The 20,701-nt window shown below is 44.3% G+C and overlaps 1 protein-coding gene across 2 annotated transcripts in view; it reads right to left on the reverse strand.

The window, feature by feature from the left end:
* The window catches only part of HTR4 (5-hydroxytryptamine receptor 4), a 110,460-nt gene that overhangs the window by 28,948 nt on the left and 60,811 nt on the right, over positions 1-20,701 (reverse strand). The window lies entirely within an intron of this gene.

Raw genomic sequence — 20,701 nt, forward strand, 5'->3', positions numbered from 1 at the left:
TTACTTCAGCTGAGGAAATCTTTGTGGGTTGGGAGTTATGGGGTTTGTACCTGGGCTATTCCAAATGCTTCCCTTTGTCTTTCCTCTCTCCTAAGTGAGACGCGGTGCTCCCTCTCCTCTCTGCCTGTCTAGCTGTAAAAGGCTGTGGGGCTGGGGAAGGACCTGAATATTGCTGAAAACCAGAGCTGCTTGTCATAGCCTCTGAGGTGCAGGAACTGAGTGCATTGGGGATGAAATGGTGTGGGGTGATCCTGGCAGTCATTGCTGGGAGACTGCTCTCCCTGCCCTGGATACTGCAAAGGGTGAGAAAATCTCTCCATTGAGGAGCTCTGCTTCATGGCTGCTTTTGTGCCTGCAAGTCTATCCAGGGGATAGTCCAACTGGCTCTGAAACACCCGAGAGTCTCCTCCTAATCCTTCAAGTTTCAGTGATGGCCAGGAACTGGAGGATGCTGGAAGTTACTGAGGTTTTTCTTCTCTTCTAGTAATGTGCTCTCTGAGAAGTGCTTAGCATTCCCTTCCTGTTTAGCAAGGAATGTTCTCTCTGTGGCCAAGGTCCCTACTTTGTGTTAGTCTACTTTAAATTAGCAGCTTATGCAGCTTCTACTGGCTGCTTTCAAAAAGGCATTTTGGCAACCCCTGGTTGCTGAGGAATGTCCTTTATTTCTTACAGCCTTTGAAGGGATGGTGCCAGTTCTCCATCAGTGGGTGGGAGTTCTGCAGTGCAAAACTTCAAAAGCAGGTTGAGCGCCAATACAGGGAGCAGATTGTGGCCTGATCACAGCTCTGACTCTGCGTATGCTGCGTCCTATCCAGGGAACTTGGCTACGGAAAGTTACAGATGGCAGAAACAGAAACTGTGTTCTCCACTTTGAACTCTGCTGTCTTAAAGCAACTGCTGAAATCTGCTGCCTCTCTTCAATATCTGAGTGCTCTAATGAGGAATAAACAAAAGTATTGAAGGGAAAAAGGAGAGAAACCCCCTGCCTGCCACAAATCTGTTGGGATAATTGGAGGTTTTGTGGGTACTGGGAGGTGCAATCTCCCCAGGGTCTGTGGCTTCATTGGCTGGATGCAGATGGCATGGTCTGGAGAGCAGGTGGAGGGATTGGTAACACTGAGATGCTGGAGCAGTTGTGGGTGTGTGACACTGAAGGGCCAGATGCATTCTGTGTGTCTCCTGATGGAAGATGCAAAAGCCTGGTCAAGTATCAGTTCTTGTGACTTGTCATCCCAGTTTCAAGGTAGGGAGATTGTCATTGTGACTACCAGGATTTTCTTGGTCCCAAAATGAGCTCTGCTCCTGTTCCCTACCCTCCTTCCAGAAACATCTTGAGCAGGAAGCCAATTTCACACTTATTCTGTTTTTCTTTTTAATGTTCAGCTAATTGGAGCTGTGTGTCTGGAACTGCCTGGGCCCTGGAGCGTTCCCATGATGCTTGTCCCACTGTGGCAGGAACCCAGAACCCAGCTGGAACCCTACACACCATCTGAGGGAAGAGGAAGCCTCAGAGCTGTCAGAAGGTTTAACTGACTTAAGACAGGTATTGGAGTTACTAGAGTTTTCCACATCCCTGTGAGAACCTCTCATGGCTGTATCTAAACTCTAGGAATTATTAAATGTATGCTGTATGCTTTATGCATGGGTCAGGCTTGGTCCAGCCAAGGGCCACAGAGAGCTCTTCTGCCCTGAGCACAGTCTGTGATATATGGTGTTGTGCGCTCTAATGTGAAATTAATCCCAATTTGTTACTGTCCTCTGTATCTTTTTCTACTCCTTTGTGTGGTACCTACTGGTGAGACCCTGCACTATTGTAACAGTCCTTTGAGTGAGAACAACCATCACCAAAAGGCAGCGTTGCTGCTGCATGCTGTCTGCAGTATCCTGCAGCCAGGAGCCCACCCTCAATGTCCTGGGGTGAAACATCCCCATTCAGCTGGGGTTTCTGCCTCTACTCCACAAATCTTAAGCTATACATCAAATGAGGATTTAAAATGTGTTACAATAAATACTGAACAGACACACAGAGCTGCAGTAATAAAAGAAAGGACTTACAGAGCATGTTCATGGTTAGACAGGAGCTGGTCTACTGCAGAAGAGCAGGAGGAGCTTGGAGACAGAGGAACAGCCACTTTTAGTGCAGAAAGGAGGAAAGACAGACACAGTGAGGTAGTAAGGGGAGAAAGGAAAAAATACAGAGAGTTAATAGGAAAATGCTTTCCAGCTAGCCTGACATTAAACACCAAGAAGTTATATTCCTATAGTGTCAAAGTTAAAGCTACATCCCCAAACCTCCCTCTAAAGGGGAAACCTGATTTTTGCAGTAGTGGTGGTAACCGGCTTAGAACTGTATGAGCCATCAGGTGGGGTCCTTTTTTTCATAAACCATTTCAGGACTCCTTCAGCTTTTCAAGAATATCTTTTTCCTGTCTCACTGACACAATTTTAGGCAGGAGTGCTCTGCTGAGCCCATTTTCCAAAAGCTCTTCAGTATTGCTCTAGGAGGGGATTTGGTAGCTACATACTGTCTTCCTCCTGCTAATTTCATGAGTACCACCAGCCCATTTGGTCTGATTGAGGATCTTCTTTCGAGGAAGCCACCTGTATCTCTTAAACAAAAGTCTAGGGAGTAGTAACTAGGTCACTTAATTTCTACCCATGATCACTGACATGTTGACTGCTAAGAAATCTGATTTATGGAGGCAATGTGGACCTGCCATAGATCCCTGGCTGGTGATTCTTCAGCCTTTTTAACAGCTCTAGTATGCTGGAAATGTCGGTCTGCTTTTTTTAAGTACAAATGGGGGAGTAATATTTGAGCTCCTTGATTTTGTCAGACTGCAGTGCAGGAATACAGCAGTTACTATTTAATTTTTAGTAAAGTTATAACTATACCTGGCTGCTAGCCAGCACTTGGTACTAACTTTAAAAATATACTGCTGTTGGCTGGGAACAAGGTACTATGGGTCTCTCACCAGTCCTCTGAAGTGTAACAGAGAATTACCAGTGTCTCTTAATGCACTTAACAGCTGTAACTCCCACTCCTAGTCTTGCATTTTTCTCCTGACTGGCTGACAAGAGCCTGATAAAGTGCAAATGGAGAAGAGAAATTTCCTATATAAACAGCAGCAGTTCTGATGCGGAGAAGTTGAGAGCTTCTTAAACCTTTTCATAGACGGGAATTTCCTTGGATTTGATGGATTTGTTTGTTTTTTTCCCCATTGGCAAGGTGCCTGGAGATTTACAGGCAGGCCTTGGTCCCTGTTGTAGGTTTTGTCATCACTGTTCTCTTCACCTGGGCTGCCTTAAGGATGAAAAACACTCTATTGCCTGTGTACAGCACAGGACCTTGCTAAATGTTTCAACCAGTTGTATCCTTGGGGGGGAAATCTTTAATTTCTTAAGATATAAGTAAAAGAAAAGCCATGCTGCAGTTGATAATTTTCTCTATTGAATAACTAGCTTCACTGTTAGAAATTTGTGCCTTATTTTCAGTACAAATGTTCTAGTTTCAGCTTTCAGTCACAGGACCCTCTTTTCATTGCCTTTTATACTAAAGGTTGTCTTTGTCTTCTGGAAGCTTTGATTGAAGACCAACTTCCCCTTTAGGCACCAAATAAGAGATCATCTGTGAATTTCTCACAGTAAGGCAGGCTTTCAAATATTTCCGTTACTTTGTGCTTTGTTCCCCCTGAATTTTCTGATTTTTTTTCATGTTCCTGATCTGGGCACATCAGAACAGGCTACAGCATAGCCTGTGACCACACCATGACAAATAAAGAGGTCACTTCTTTATTTCTACTTGATATTCCTTTTATTTCTTCATTTGTGGCCAGGAGAGAATCTTTGGCCCTCCTGACCCATGGGTGTGCTGAGCTGCCAGATTTGTGTGCAGCTCCCTGTCCTTGGTTACACACAAGCCTCATCCTCTGCAGACCTGTCCCTTCTCCTGATAGACCCCCACTTACAAACAACTCATGGGGATCAGAAAAGGGGACTCTAATCCTCCAACACCTGCCCAAAAAGGGAGTTTTGGGGAATTAAGAGAAGCAGGTAGCTGAAATCTAGCTGTAGTGGAACGAAGACTACCTATGTTTGCCTTTCCAGCCTTGGGGTATTATCTCCACCCATCTATTCAGGTCATTAAAGGTACACTTCCAAGAACCTGAGCAGAAATTCATGAGATGAGAAGGTGGGGGTTTTATCCCATACTTATTAAAAATGTAAGCATCAGCTGTAGCCCTTATTTCTCTGAGGTGTAGCAGATCTAGACCTTATTCTGCAACAATTATCAAAAATAAAAATACAATGATAAATAAAGCAGCATATATGGAAAGAACAGTGCGCAGTAGAAACTATTTGCCAAACAGGAAAGGACAGAACGAGTCAGGAAACATGAGGTACTTTGCAGGTTTGAAGGTTTCACAAGCTGTGGAGGACGTGGAAGTTAGTGCAAAACACAAGTGACTTAGCAGCTCTACTGAATGTCGAAGAAAAGAATTACACATCAGGGCCAACTATGAGAAGCAAAAGATTTGCACAAACAGTTAACAGACCTGGCTTATTTTCTGCATTTCCTTGCATTTTATTGACATCTCTAATTTAATAAGAGCCTTTTCCTTTCAGCCCAACAATACCCTTGTACTTCTGCATCTGTCTATGAAGTATTTTGAGAGCATCATACTGGAAATTGCATGATGTTTAGATTGGGGTTTTATTCTCCTTCTGCTGACTTAAAATGGGGGTTGGAGGGAAGGCTTTGCAATACACTTGATTGCAGAGGTGGAGCACCCACAGAGCCCAGCTTCAGGCATTTCGCTACCCTGAATTGCCTTCTGGAGGAGCTTGTCTTCACTGATTTCTCTGGGGCAAGAGGGGTGTCCCAGCTTAGGCGCCTCAATGGGGCAGTGGGACTACCCACCCCAGGTACTGCAGGCTCACGGCTATCTCAGACCTCTGCCTGTCTCTACAGAAGAGATGTTTCTGACACCCAGACACTTGGATATTGCTTGAACTGCCTGTTTTTCCTCCCCTAAAAGCCACTGAATTGGCTTAAGAGGCTGCAATAGTGGTGTAAGTAGCATCAGTGGCAGTGACAACATAATTAACAGCTGAAAATTATCCTGCTTGGGCATAAAAGCTTTGCAAGGCTAATTTAACCACAAGGGATGTCTCTCTAAGCTTATCTGTGTCACGGTTTGACAAAAACTGTAGTAACAACAGCTGAGAATTCGGATTGGTGAAGGAACCAAATTTCAGGCATCTAAAAATTCATCTGAATTAGACAACTTTCCTTATGTCATGAGAGTATAATTTAGAGTTGTCCCTTAACGTATATCTGACGTTTGAGTGATGTTCCAAAGACCAGTCTCTGTCCAACTGCCTCTCTGCTGCTTCCCAATATATGTATTTTTTACTTAAAGGCATGTATGGATTTTGCAGATCACTGAGGATCTAATTGCTTCCAAAACACTTAGCACCCAGATCTGTACTGGAAGCCAAAGGGAGAAGCATTGCTGAAAAACAAAGCCTTTTTGTTTAGCTCTGAAATACTTGCTTGTAAAACTGTGTGTGTGCCTCCTGACTTCAAACAAGATGCGCAGGCGAGGCAGGACAGCTCCAGAGGAGCACTGCAGCCCGTACTGCTCAACCATTAATTAAGCTGACAATAAGAAGTCCAAGGTAAGCATACACAATTTTACAGCCAAATCTTCCAAGGCAAACACACGTGAACCTGTGCATAGGGGAAAGAGATTTTTAAGGAAATTAATTTACCCTACAGCTTATTTTAAAGGATTTTTATGGGCTTGTCTTAAAATTTATTAAGAACAAAGATTCTTTCAAAAACAGATAAAGAAATGATGTGTAACTCAAGTGCATCATTTCCCTAAGTTCTTTGAGCTGTTTTTTTTAATGGACTCCTGTCTTGCATCCTGTTTTCTTCACTCCCATATGATCACAGAAGCTGAACGGGGCTGTGCCTAATGAGGGAGCTCCAGGGATGCCGAGGCGCTGCAGAAGGTGCATCTCCTTGCTGGGGAGGTGGATGTGACACTCCTGCTGGGGTGGAGCTGAGCAAATGTTCCCATCTTTTACGCTGACAGCACTGTGCCATTGCCGGGCACTGCGTTGTTGATGGTATGAAACTGAGCTCTTTGAAGATCTCCTGGTAACACTTCTTGAAGTGTCATTCGTAATTGCTTTCTTGCCTACGAAGTAGTTGCTTTGTGCAGTTCTTGTCTCAAATATTGTATCAAAGTGTTATAAAGTGCTTTCATTGCTAGTAAATACTAACTACAGTGCTATAAGAACTTGCCAAAAAAGCACCATAAGGCATGAATCTCACTGAATAAATTATATGTGCCTTTAATACATTAATGTAAACTGTTACTGTTTCTGTGCACTACCAAGCAGATTACAGATCAATCAATGATAAAATTATTCATACATAACATTAACATAAGATACAACCAGCTTCTTGATTTTTCTTTTCTTTGGTACTAGTACTTGAGTTTGCCTGTTTGGCTACGCTCTGTTCCATGTAGCAACGCTGTATCCTTCCATTCCTTCCAAAGTGACAAATCCGTATGGCGTTTCCCTCACTTCTTAAAAAACAAAAAGCGTATTACTGTCATTTGCACTTAAACAGGTGTTACATGTCTTTCCAGAGGTGGCTTCACTTCAGTGGTGGAAAAAGTGCTGCCAGGACTCAGACCTTTGGAGACTTTGAGGCTAAAGGAATTTCTATACTTCATTTTGAGAGAGGTAAGGACTTCAGAGCAGTATAATGCTTCTATGAGGATGTCACATTATATGATGTGACATAATACCAAGGCAAAGCACAAAAATGGAGAAAAAATACGATGGGATGTGAGGGGATGTGAACCACCTTTTTGTTTTTTCCCTTCATACAAGTGGACGTACATGAAGATAAGCTAAATTCAGTTTAAAATTCACGTTTGTGTTGGATGATTTGGAAAGCAGTCCAGAAAGGGTTATTCTTTACAGCGGTGTTTCCCAAGCTATTTTGGCCTGCCTTCTTCCAGGAGAGTGCAAAATGCAGGCTGATGCCCTTGCAAATGCCATGCCAATGCTTGGCTGATGCTATGGGCCATGTGAGTACCTGCCTGTTTTCAGGTACAGGCAAGCTAATGCTTGGTTAGTGACCGATGGATCAGTGGTCCTTTGCAACACTGAATCCTCCTGGCATTGAATGAACTCACTAACAAAACCTTTTATTAGCTTCAAAAGGATCAACAACTGACCTGGAAGAGCATCTTTCTGAACTAGAACAAAGTTAATGATCTTGAAAGCAAACGCATCCAGCGGCGCTTGGATTCACAGTGGAGGTAGCAGCATTTGCAGGCGATTCAAGTGCCTGCATGAGTCTCAGAGTGTATTCCCACCATGCTGGTGCATTTGATGTTGTTATTTAAGGAGGCTGCTGCAGGCAGCGGTGGCTGCTGCAACAACATCTAACAAATACTGGCTTATACCTGACATTCTTCCCAGATAATAAATAGCACTTTATAGATAAAGCTAAATGCTCTTTAGTACCATGTGCCTCTTTAGTTACTGAAGTACTGCACTGTATTTGATGGGCCTACAGAATAACACCAATGAACAGCGTAATTAACATTCCTTCTGTTAAGTCTGCAAGAACATCTCTTCAAAGACTATTAGCGACAGTGACACTTAACAAGTGTCAGACAGAATCAACACGCTTCCTTGAGGGACATGATTGACTTTGAAACTACTGGCTTGGTCACTGCCAAGAAAGGTTTAACAAAGCAAGATAGTTTTTTTGACTTCTGTGAGGGAAAGCAGCATCAGAGAAAAGGAAGAATGCAGGATGGACCACAGCAATGTTCCTCCTTTCCAGCACAGTACTGTTCAAGCAAGGAAAAGTAATACAGCTCAGCTGTATCCTAAGGATTCCTCTGTTGTGCAAAACTCACTTCAAAAACTGTTCCTATAATGTGTCTGTGTTTTCTGGAATTAAATTTAAAGGAAGTCCAGCTGAAGACTCCATGGTAGGAGTCCCTGACTCTGCTATATGTGGAAGCACACAAAGCTAATCTGAGCTTCTGCTAGAACTAACATGTCTTCCTCCCCTGATGAAAGAAAAAGAGGAAAAATACCAGTGACTCTATCTGCTAGTTAATGCCTCACTCTATTAATAGGATAAACTTTCATTCCACAGGAAGAAGGAAAAACTGTTGGAGCTGTCCTCTCAAAAATCCCCACATTTTCTGCAGTGAAAGTATGAGATGATTGAGGCAATTTCAGCCAGCTCTGCATCTGACAGTGCCTACGCCATTTCTCCTCCAGGGTCAGAATGCCTCTGTACTTGAGAGTTAATTTATAAATATTTTACACAGAAAATGCTGAAGCTCACTTTGATCCAAGTATATGACATCTGTGGAGGAAGTAGTCCGCCTCTTTATGACCAGATGTTTACATGTTATCACTCCCTCAGAATGATCTTTCAGAAAGAAAATGCACACTTCTCCACAGAGAGTGATGGCTGAGCCCCACTGTGGATTTATCAGTTATCATTGACATCAGGGATACCAGCAGAGACCTCTTAAGCTTCCAGAAGATATTATTTCTTCTAATCCAAACAAATCAGTCTGCCCTCAAACTTCTTTGGTGGTCTGGAGCCCTGCAGCAGACTCCTGCCAGGGCACAGTTACAACCTCCCAGCATTGCTCAGGAAAGCTCTGAGCTTTTAATGTAGGTCAGCACCTCATAATACCCTTCAAATACCCTTCACAGTTGGATCTATTATGCTGTTCTGGCTCACCTGTTGCCTCTGGTCCGTAAGAAGTTAAATGCATACAAAATAGCAGACATCATTACTAGAAAAGTTCACTGTAGCTGCAGAGATTACAGCCAGTCTTTCCTCGTTCTGGCATCTCACAGTGCAGTTAATTACACTTGATGTGGAGTGTGCTAGTAACCTCTTGGGAAGTTCATAGGTTATGAATTTGAAGTAGTGTTTATAGGTTAAATTCGAATATAAATTTGTAAAAGAGAGGGTGGTTAACTTGCTTTGTACTAACTACTTAATGACTTTGGGTATAAGATGCCGTGGATACAAACATCAAGAGAGGAATTTTTAGTAAATGAATTAACTGGATGGAACAGGAGAAATTAAAGAAAGACTTATTTTTAAAGAAGAACCAGAACTTAAAAAACACCTAATAGTGAAAGCTACTAGAAATCATGAAAGTGTTCCCTACAGAGGGTGAGGAATCTGCTTTGTCTCTGGAAACTTGAAAATTGACTTGGGACTCTGACGTGTCAGTCACAGGTTCCCCCAGCCAGGAGTTACTAATCTTGCATGTTAAGATATGACTAATCTTCTGATTACAACACCTGCAAAATACAAAGTCTCATAGTGAAACCAGTCTTTAGATTATAGGATTTCAGATGGTTTGACATCAGTAGTAAGAAAATACATCCAGGTTTATCCCTGCAATGTAAGAAAAAGACTTAAGATATTAAGGAGCTTGTACATCTCAAAGGAGAGGACTACACTTTGTCATCAGTAAGAGAAAGGCAACATGTGTGGTTCAATGAGCTCTTTAAGCAAGAGAAATCATGTAATTTAATCAGGATTAAATGAAGGCATAGGGTCAAAGGGAGAAACCAGAAAAATCCCCCATTGATAGGGTTGTGATCAATCAAGGTATCATATGCCAGGTATAAATCTCATTGATAAAGATGCAACCATAAAGCACAACATAGCAACAAGAACAAAGATGAGTTCCAAAACTGCCTCCAAAATGTGGCTACCTGAATTTTAAAAATGCTGTCTTCTGTGATGGATGACAGTAATGCTGAAGTAGCCTATGACAGGCAAAGAACAGAAAGAGTAATGCAGAAGTAAGGACTGGAAATCATCAGCTAATGCAGGAATAGCCTTACTCAGCTGTATGTAATGGTTGATGTAGTATTTGCAAGACATTATGTACTGCCAAAGGCATACATAAAGAAATATTGCATCTTTAATGGTGGCAAAAACAAAACCACATCTGTATCAAGTCACAGGTCAGGTCATCTATTCAAGATGCAAATGCATGCCGAGCAGCAGATGTTAGCAACTATAATTTTTGCTATGCCAAATAAATAAAAACAAAAACCTCAAAATGGCCAATTTACTGTTTTGAAATGTGCAGTTGAAGATGGAAAGATGCTTACAGCTGACTGAGAACTGAAATCACAGGTGGATGAGCACTGCAGACAGGCTCACAGCAGGCTTAGCAGGTACCTGCATTTGATGAAGCATGTGAACCAGGCAGGCTGGCACTAGCAGCCACCCAGCGATCGGAAATACAGGCAACGGTTAAGGATCCAAAAAGTGGCAAAATGGTAAAAGGCAATCAAATCACAGCAGATGTACTGAAAGTCCTTGACACCTTCCTGGAGATACCAAAGAGCTGGCCAAAGTGTCTTGAGAATAACAGGGCTCTTCTCTCCCACAGACACACCAAAAGCCTTAGAAGCGATTTTAACTACAGCAACAGGGAAGCTTTTCCACAGCGTGAGTTTACAGAGAAAGAGGCGGTACATATAATGCTTTAATAAATTCTACAGCAATCAGAAAGGAAGAGGGCTATTGAAAAATGAAAAAGAAAAAAGAAGTTAACCTAAAATTAAAATGCACTTAAACAATTAGCCCTGAGTTTGAGAGATGTCTGCTGCCACAACGAATAATAAAATGTAACAATAATTGCTTAGATTTATATAGCACTTCTAGCCCTAAGGCATGTGGAGCTCTTTGCAAATGCTGATATGCATTGTCTAAAACCACTTTGACTGATAAAACATATTAATCTCTGGCGAGGAGGGAAACAGCCCAACACATTCAGCATAGCTGTGCAAAGGTCTTGGTTGGGAGCTATGCAGTCGAAACAGAAGGGAAGTAGGTGGATAGTAAATTGCTATCCATAATAGAATTTATTCAGGTACCAAAATTAGTTTCGAGCCCTGTTTTGGCCCTCTGAAATGACTCGAGAGAGTCCCAAAGGACTTGGAATCAGATTCAGTATGTCGGCATGTATTATGAGATGTATGTATTTACCTAAATGTAATTAAGTTGCATTCAGTTATTTAAGTGATATGTTTTCAATAGGTCTGGGCTTTGCTATGTGACAGGAGGAGATGTCAAGCAGTCCAGCTGCAGGGAGCGCAGTGCTATGGCCAGCAGTGCTCCTCTCTGGGCAATGGGTCCCAGCTCCCGGTGCAACGGGCAATGGACTCCTAATTACAGCTGGAAGACAGATAATCTACGCACCTCTTTGTCCATCTCATCGCACCATTCCCAGCACCAGCTATTCAGCCTGTCCTGTATTCCCAACACAGGACGCATTGCTGTTGAGAAGCTCAGCTAAATATCATTACATGAGAGAGAATTCATTTTTCAGCAGAAGCTTTCTGCTTTAGGTGTATAAACCTGAATAAATATCTAGCATCGTATCGTTGATTCAGGAAGCAGAGCTGGGATTAAATGAGGCAGTCCAATAATGGTGCTCCGTGTTGGTAAGGGCTCAAGTGAAATCAGATTAGAGCTTCTCCCAACAGATAATGTCCTGCTTTTTCATCAAGGCCTCCAAACCAATTAAAATTACCATTCAGATCACTTTGTGCAGAACAGGAGCTGCTTGCTTTTACTGTCAGGAGACCTAGAAGGATGAAAAAGCAAATGTGTGGAAATCTAGCCCATCTTTACTGAGTGAGTCCCACCAGACAGATGACTGACTTTCCTATTTTTGATGTGCACTCCCTTGCTGTCTCCCTGCACTGTCTTTTGCAGGAGAGAGGAAAGGAAACTTCAAGGAAAGCTGCAGATGCTGGACAGGAGGGAAGCGGATGGGAGAATGGCAGTAGGTGCCAAGGCTTTGCAGTGAGGGAGGCGTTTCTGCAGCCCTTGGGAGAGCACAGTCAGAGCTCTCCAGGGCTCCATGTGGAAATCGTGTTCCTGTTCCAGGCCAGTGATTGCACAATGCTGGGGACACGCTGTTCATTATGCAAACTGGCTGCGCAAAGCGGAGAGAAATAAGAAACAGTTATGCATGTCAAAGACCAGAGAGGTTTAATTGGAAAAGACAACAATTAATGTAAGTTACTTGAAGTTTCCATTTGAATCAGAGAGACAGTGAAGTGAAACCCCACAATAATTGCACAGAGAAGAAATGTTGACCTGCAGCAGGACTAGCCATCCCTGTGGCTTCTTCCCCTCTTCTGCTTTTCCTAATGGCACCCTTCCTTCCAGCACCGTCCTCCGACAGCACTGCAGGGGCTACCATCAGCTGGATTGCCGCAAACTTCTGTAAACCAGATTGCTTTCCATTTTTCATAAACAATAAACAGGTTAAGAGAGGCTTTGCAGAGAGTAACAGGGCTGAGCCAGCGGTTTGGTTATGTAGGTTTTGCTGGTGATATATACAAAGACTGAGCAGGACGCAGGGCGGTGTGGGCAGGCAGGCAGCTCCTGGGGTTGTTGGACTGAGCCCAGCTTCCCTGGATGGCCCATGGTGTACAAAATCCCCACTGTTTCCTGCAGAAAGGGCTCTCCCAGAAACCTCCAAATTATACGGGTCATACCACAAATAGGGAGGTACTGAACCAGGGGTCAGGCATTCCCTAGGGAGATACAAACCAGGCAACAAACAGCAAAAATAAATCTCAGACCAGAAAGAAAGCCTTAACTGGGATCCTGCCCCACCAGAATACATCGATTGCCTTCGTTACCCAAAGCACAAGTCATGCAATTAAAAATAGACAAAAATGAGTTGATATTTCAGTAGCTTCCAAGCTCAAGGTGCCCTTCAGTGCCTTGGCTTCCCTACCAGAAACAAACCGATGCAGAAGAGATGTTCTGATCTTGAATCTTGTATTAGGCCAAATAACAAAAAGGGGTTTATCTCAGCTCTAATCTCTGTTTCTAATATACAGACATATTGAAAGAGATTACCTTACTAAAATTGAAGGAAACTGTGGTATTTTAAAGCCCTAATCCCTTCTTTCCTCTGTAGGAAATAAGATAAATATATTGATTTCACGCGGTACAATTACAAGAAGCTTTTCTCTTATCAGAAGTTCTCAGTTTCCTCTGATGAGGCATTTTTTGAGCTCTGTACCAGGCTTCAGCAGTGTCCTGATTATTGGCAAGACAAGTGGTTTTGGGGGGAAGGAAGGTACCGGCCTCCTCCGACACAGGGTGCAGTGCAGATGCCAGCATCAGCTTACCCGAGGGCAGGAGTCCCCATGGGAGCTGGTTTGTACTGGGACAGGCAGTTTGCTTTGGCGGCGGGTTTCGCGGGGCTTGGCTGGCAGGTGGGACTGGTGTGCAGTCAGCGAGGACCAGGGAAGGGGCGATGCGCACACACGCTGCCCGCACAGCCCAACGTGATGCCGGCAGTGCTTCGTCGTCCCAGGGAGCTGGTGTGATGCCGAGCAGGGGAGGGGAGCCAAGGTCACCCCACGCCTTTGCCCTAGACTTTAACCTTTTTGCAGAAGAATTTTGAAGTGTCAGAAGAAAAAAAATCTTAAAACTGTTCAGCTTTTAAATTTAGCACAGATCCCTAGAAAGAAAAAGCAGAGAAGGGGTGGGAGGAGGAACCTTACCCCAGACTTCACAGATGACAGCTGAGAGAAAAGAAATTAGTGTCTCGACTTCCTACCCTGGGGATAACCCAACCTCAATAAAAAGCCTATTGCATTTACAAATACAAAGAAAGGCTTCAGCAATAACTTTAGAAATCACCCACAATAAAACCTAAGTCCGTCCCCATGCAAGCTGGAGGTACGCTGTATGTGGTAATGCTGGTGGTTGCTTCAGTAAGCCCAGGTATGCTTTGTCTTCCCAAAACCACAACAGGGGCAGAGCAGGGGCTGTATCTTAGACAGTGAGCACAGCTTTGGAGAGGGTCCCGACTACCATGTCTTGCCATAAGCTCTCACCCCCACACAGCTTTTCTGGCTTCAATTAATGGTGAAAATCCTGCTCTTTATTTTCCAGCCTGTGCTGGAGCCTCCCTTCCTCTTTTGCAGCTCTTGGCCTTTGGGATTCTTTTTTCTGATGTTTGGATTTTAAATGACGTGGGAAGCGGCTGGTGCCCGCGATCGCGGGGCTGCCTGCCCGGGGGTGTTTGTGCAGAGGGAGCCCAAAGGCAACGCCGTGCCAAACAGCCCGGCAGCTCTCAGCACCTCCCGTTCCCTTCCCCTTGGGGTGATGTTACAGTACGACAGAAAAAGCCTGGAGATGTGTCTGTGTCACTGTTAAGTAAAAGGCGCCAAAACCTCCGCTGGCACCGACTCCCGTTTATGCACAGCTGCAAGCACGTGTGCATTTTTCACTAGCTGAAGCAATCAGCCGGGCTGTAGCACTGGCCTTGGCTCTCTACCCTTTCTCCCCAGTTTTCCTTTTTAACCCTTGCACTTCTACAGTGAGAAGAAAGCTGCTGGAGGAGAGCTGAGAAGGCTGAGTCGTCCAGGGCTCAGCGATGGGAGCATCAGTGGAAGGTGGGTGCAGGCGATCGGCACGGGAAAGCGGCTGGACAGTGATGGGAAGGGAAGGGAAGGAGCCCTTACCGCAGCTTCCCACCAGCCCGGCCGTGGCTGTGGCTGCTTTGCCCTCCGCACATCCCCGTGTGCGCTGCCATGCTGGATGTATGTCCTGGCCATTGCAAATGCTTTTGCCCAGGGTGGATTCAGCCTCTGTGAGCAGCACATCAGCTGCCTGGAGGAGCTCTGTGTGCCACCAGCTGCCACAGGGTGCCCTCTGCAGTCACCTATTTGTAGAACTCAGGAGATACAGAAATACACACATCTTTCTTCAGATGAGGGAGAGGCAAAAGGAAGGACAAGACAGTTGTGCAAATGATGATGTCCCGTCTTTAGTTTGTAGGTTGTTTGATGCTGCACAGAACAACACAGGGCCAAGCCCTTTGCCACGTGTGCAACTCTCTATTTTTATGGTGATAACTTCTGCTGTTGTAGAACATCTAAATTCCCAGAACGGAGGGCTTCTCTGCTCTTGCATCCTGCGTAGCAGAGTGTACAATCTCACCCTGCACTTCCTGACTCAGCCCGTGTCTCCTGTTTGAGCTATCATGTACCTCCTGACATTTATAGCTGTCTCCTGCTCGTGATCCTTCACAACTCCCAGTCACCGTATTTGTCAATGTTACACTAGAAGGCTGTTACTGTGGAGAAGACTGATGCCAAGTTGTAAAATCATGCCAGGGAAGTTGGAACATAAGTTTGATTATAATATTGGCAAAGCTTCATAAAAAATTACAAGAAAGCTCCTCCAAGAAATTACAAAACCCCTTTTTTAGTTGTTATTGAGTCTAATGTTCTCCTATATTTTTATAGAATGCCTTTTCAGGTTTGCAGCTAATGAAATTTCAGTGAAAACCAAATTATCTCTTGACTACAATTAACAACATTAGCAAAGGGGAAGACCTAGTAGGTGTTATACTCTAATTCCCCAGTCCGAGCCTTTTCCCTGGTACAAGATTGTCCCCCTGTACTATTTTTAACTACTTTGTCCAGTCTAGCTTTAAATGGCAGAATGAGATGAGATGTCTGTATGTACTGTACATGCCATCACATACCCACTCTGAAGAAGAAACTGGGAAATAACAGCAAAGGCACAGAAGAAATCTATTTAGAGAAGTAACGGAGGTTATTTCAAGGTCACTGAGAGCCCTTGTGCTGAACCGAATGCAAACCCACACGCTTGTGCTGCCTCTGCTAATAGTTCAGGGACAGAGGTGGAAGTTTTTTTCTCCTTTCTTGCACTCATCACACCCACCGGGCTGCAATAAAACACTCTGCCTACTTACAAAGCCACACACTGCTGAGAGCTGATGGGCTTAGGCCGGGGTCCAGCGTGCCAGCTCAGTGCCGCGCGGCGTCCCTCTGCTCCCCAGCTGCCACCACCTGGCCCTCGCTTGTCCTAGGCACGGCTGCCGGGAGTTCGGGCTGCCTTTCCCCTCTGAAATTGTGCGGCACCCAGCAAAATGGTGAACTTGTTCCTAGCTCGATGCCCTCAGTGCTAGTACAACAAAGCAATGGATTGAAAGTAAAAGGGCTGAGGACATCCCTGTCCTGGAGACCAGGTCACTCAACCAGCAGAGACTACTGTCATCACCCCGTATGTCCTGAACAAAACAGGCTGCAGGTCTTCCCTGAACTCACTCTTGCTTTGTGTCCAATACCTGTTCTTGAACGAGAGAGGTTATTACAAAGAAAGCCTGTCTTCAATCTTAAATTTCTAGTGGTAGAAAACTGCATTTAATAATCTGTTGTCAGGGCTTATGATTGTCCCTGCTAAAAATGAACACCGTGTTTCTAAAGCAAGTTTGTGCACTTTAAACTGCCAGGTCTTTCCCTTGCTACACATCTGTGCATTAGACTTCTGTACCCAAAGAGACACTGATCTCTACCTTCTCTAGTACAAGACAAATAGTTCATGTGCCAGGGCTATTTGTTACAGCCCCTTTTTGAAACCTTTAATCTCACTTCATGTTTTCCAGCCTCCTTTGGGAGCGCGGTACCCCACTGCCAGCCCTGCCTGCGCTGGGTATGTGGGCAGCGCTGGCTCTGTGTCTGCAGGAACGGCCCCCTTCACCCTTCAGGCTCAGTGTCAAGTGGGAGCTGATGTTCAGCATTGAAGCCTGTTTCACACTGGCTGTTTATTAGATTAGCCTGTGGTCTGTGTTCAGTATGCCAAGAGGCACAGCCATAAAGACCATGTTTCTGTAACTCTGTGGAAACATTTTCCTTGTGCTTAGTTAACCAAGTAATTCAGAGCACAGAGTAGCCCTGTGCTGCTCACTTTTATTACTGTTAGTCCTCTAATCTTACGCTATCTGCATATGTTATCAGCAATTATTTGTTTTTCTCCAGAGAGGAGATTAAAAGTAAACAGCTTATGGCCAAGAGCTGTTCCTTAGAAGTCCTGATGAGAAATACATCCGCTAGAAGATGGTAACTTTATTATGATTTACAAACTATGGGGGTGATCTAGTTAATATGTGCCGTGCTGATGTAGGTACCAAGTCAAACATGTCACACCTTGCAAATTGTAACCTCATAAAATAAAATTAGTTTGGAGAATTGAGAGCTACTTTTGATAATCTCATGTTTACCAGTGGTACAGACATTACTCTGTCTTTTCAGATTTTTTATATCATATTCTAGATCAAACAGTCTGAACACTATCACTTAAGGACCATGTCCTTCCTTCCTATTTATCTGTGGGTGCAATTTTGTGCCAAACCTGGATCCTGGGAATGAGACAGAGGCAACCTCAGGATACCAAGCTGCTGATCCACAGGGTTACGATCTTGAAAAGCCCACTTGCCAGCCAGTGGGTAATACTGCACTGAGCCACTGCCCAGAGGGGAACAGTGAGGTAGGAAGCACGGGAACCTGGCCTGTGAGGTCTTTTGGGAAACTGGGACAATTTCTGTTTCTCTTGATGTTCCCTGATGGATGCAAAACCACCAGAATGGGGGAGAAAGCTGTTCTTTACGTAGGCAGTGTGGTCAGATATCGTCAAGATCTGAAGCAGTTCAGCTCTGCTTCTGGTTTCCACAAGGGTCAGAATTAAGGCAAAAGTGGGACTTTGTGGAGTCCTGAGGCAGTTTCATGCTATCACAGTCATACCATATAATGAGACGATTTTTGTAAATTCATCAAGCTTCAGCTTGTTAAAAATCAGATGTTTTCCCCCACTAGTCTTACTAAGAGGTTGTTTTAAACCGTCCCTGCCATGATGGCTGGAAACTTTTGTCTAATTCCATGCTTAAATTTACTCCTGGCCACTTTATATCCATTTGTGGACTTGTGACAGCATTATTCCTTAGTTTAAGTAACACTTCTCCCTTCCCAGTTTTTACACCCCCTGATGTATTTACAGACAGCAATCAGATCCCCTCTCAGCCTCCATTTTGCTAGCTAAAACAAGCCAGCTGTGCTTGGGCTGTGGTACGGAGCGGCGCGGTGCGGCTTCTGCTGGCACGGGGAACTGATACTTGAACTGAAATTGTCAGAGTGGAAAACACATCTTGAGCAATCTCTGGTTGCATTGCCCAGAGGGCTCAGCCCTGAGGCTGTGCCAAAATGAAGGAAATACTCTTTGTCACCTCTGAAGTCATCATTTTAAAATGTTTTGGTTGATATAATGTTTCACGCCTTGGGATAGAGAGCTCTCATGAGGTTTCTCTCCTTGGTGTGGCTCTGTAGCAGGTGGAATGAGGAGCCTCCAGAGTGACCCATGGAGCCACCGCTCAATAGCCTTGCAGCAGTGCTCATGCTGCATGGGGTACGCTTTTGGCCATGCCTAATGCTGTGCTTGCAGACTTGTAACGGGCAAAGCGTACAAGACTGGTGAAAACGGCTGCCTGACAGCACCCAAGGATGTTGGCATTGCTTATCCAGGCACCTGCAGCTGATGAAAAATGACACTACTGCAATTAAAGTCAAGTCCACCAAGATTTATGTCTATTAAATGAAAAATTTCATTAGCTTCTCTTGTGCCTCTTGCTAAGCACTGGAGGGTCCCTAAGGACAGAGCCCTCCCAGGAGCAGAAGAGGACGTTCCTTCAGGTCCTCCAGCCACCGCAGAGCAATGTGATAAAGCGCCTGCAGGGTACAGTCAGCTGAGGGTGGCTGCCCACAGGACTGCTAATCAGAGTAATTTAATCACGGAGCATGATGGTTTGCATTCAAACATAATGTTTGCATCTATTTGCTAAGATGAAGCAAAATAAATCCCTACCACCAAGGACAAGAATCAAAATCCCAGCCCAAACATATGCAAAGATATTTGTTGCACCCTAGCAGTATTTCATCAGCTTCTCTGAAAACAAAATTATTTGTGTCTCGCAACAGGGAGTTTCCACTAAACTCATGTCAAAAAGAGAAGAAAAGCAAAATTTGCAGGGGATGGAGATGTCAGGGGGATGCCATCATTTGTTGTGTTTCTCAATCTTTTGCTCAGAAACTTCCTAAAAAGAGCTTAGTGGGAATGTGCTTTATCAGCACATTCACAAAAGAGTGAAGTTCTTGCCTGTTGGTCCCATTAATAAGGCGACTGCTGGAGAAATTACAACACAAGTCCTAAAGGTTAGTAGCCTGTAATTGCTCCAAGTCTCACAAGCACAGCAAAATGTACACTGCTTACACTGTGCCTCCAAAATGACCTACAGAAATCCAGTGTGAAACAGCGAGCAATGAGGCAATGAAGGAAAGAGCAGACCAAGTCCGAACGATCCGTTTTGGGGTTAATGACTTTGTAGTGAAGAAGATGACAACACATGTCAAAGCTCTGATCCATCTTGCAGGATCATTAAAATTCCCAGGCAGTTCCTGCCAGTCAGAAATTTTAAACCTAACCATCTGATTTTGCTCTAAATAACTGTATAGCTTTGGGCAGTACTATTCTGCCACTGGAATTCTTTTCCAAATAATACTTTAGCGATAAGAAAAAAATCACAGAACATCTACAGAAAAATCTGTTCAGTTTGTGTAAAGGGGAAAAGAACCTTTTAGAAGGGTATTCATGTTGTAGTTAGTGCTAAAATAAAAAAAAAGAATCAATTTTAAATCAAAGACCTGCATCCTTTGTGTTTAAAAACTGAGTCACAGTGAAAATTCCCTTCCACATCAATTTGAAATTTGGTCAAACCAAGCTAAACCAGCATGTTTGTAATTGATGGTTTTTGTTCCCTTGGCGGATCTGTTTGTGAGTTTTATGCACCCAGGTACCTACCTGCTGCTTCCCTATTTCTTTTGAAGAGCAAAAGCAAAAAAAAACCACCTTTCAGAAACTCTGGGAAACCAATAAATATTGGATTTTACCCTTTCTACTAATTTGGTAGAGCCTCCAGGCAGCCTAGCGGAGTGAATGAGGAATGCAAATAGCTGGCTTTGAAGCTGAGGGCAGTCAAGAGACCCTGAGTTTGAACCCAAACCTTAATCTTTCACCTCTGGGCCAGCTGCAGATCAGAGCCTTTTGCGCGTTTGTCCAAGCAAAGTTGTGCATGTACTGAAATATCTCATTTTCTTTCATTTGTTGTTTTTTTTTTAAAGCAGCACTGAAGCCCTTCCTTGGCCAGCCTGGCCAGTTGCTGCCGCAGCCTGGAGCTGAATTCCAGGTTCTCGCTGCAGCCCTTGTGCACCATCCTCTTTCTAACATCACAAATAGAGCAGGTGTAACACCTCCCTGATAACACAGCCTCTAAACATCTCCTTTCCAGAAATAACTTCCCTCTGGTTTACATAATTAGTCACTTCCATGAATGCGTGCACGTGTGTGAGAGAGAAAGAGAGAAAACAGAGGGCAGACAAATATTTAGCATCATGTAGCAACAGCAGACCTGGGCTCAGATTCCTCTCCGTTGCTACTGAAATGGTTTTTAGGGACTTCAGCAGGGAGGGCTGAGATATAGTCCTGGCTGTGCCCAACCTGTCCCCCCGTGCTCACTGCCGCGGTCCCTCCTTCCTCCAAAACATCTGTGCCAGTGCCAGCGGCCACCGCTCTGTCCCGCGGGAAAATGCGAAAACGAAGGCGCACGTCCCCCCCGTCTGAGGCTAAATGCACCTTCGCTGACGAAGCACCCGTGCTGGGAGAGCTTTTGGCTTGCCAAACGCAAGGGACAGCTCTGCCTCGGGAGCG

The sequence above is a fragment of the Gymnogyps californianus genome, chromosome 14, assembly GCF_018139145.2.
Source record: "Gymnogyps californianus isolate 813 chromosome 14, ASM1813914v2, whole genome shotgun sequence".
Taxonomy (NCBI): Eukaryota; Metazoa; Chordata; class Aves; order Accipitriformes; family Cathartidae; genus Gymnogyps; species Gymnogyps californianus.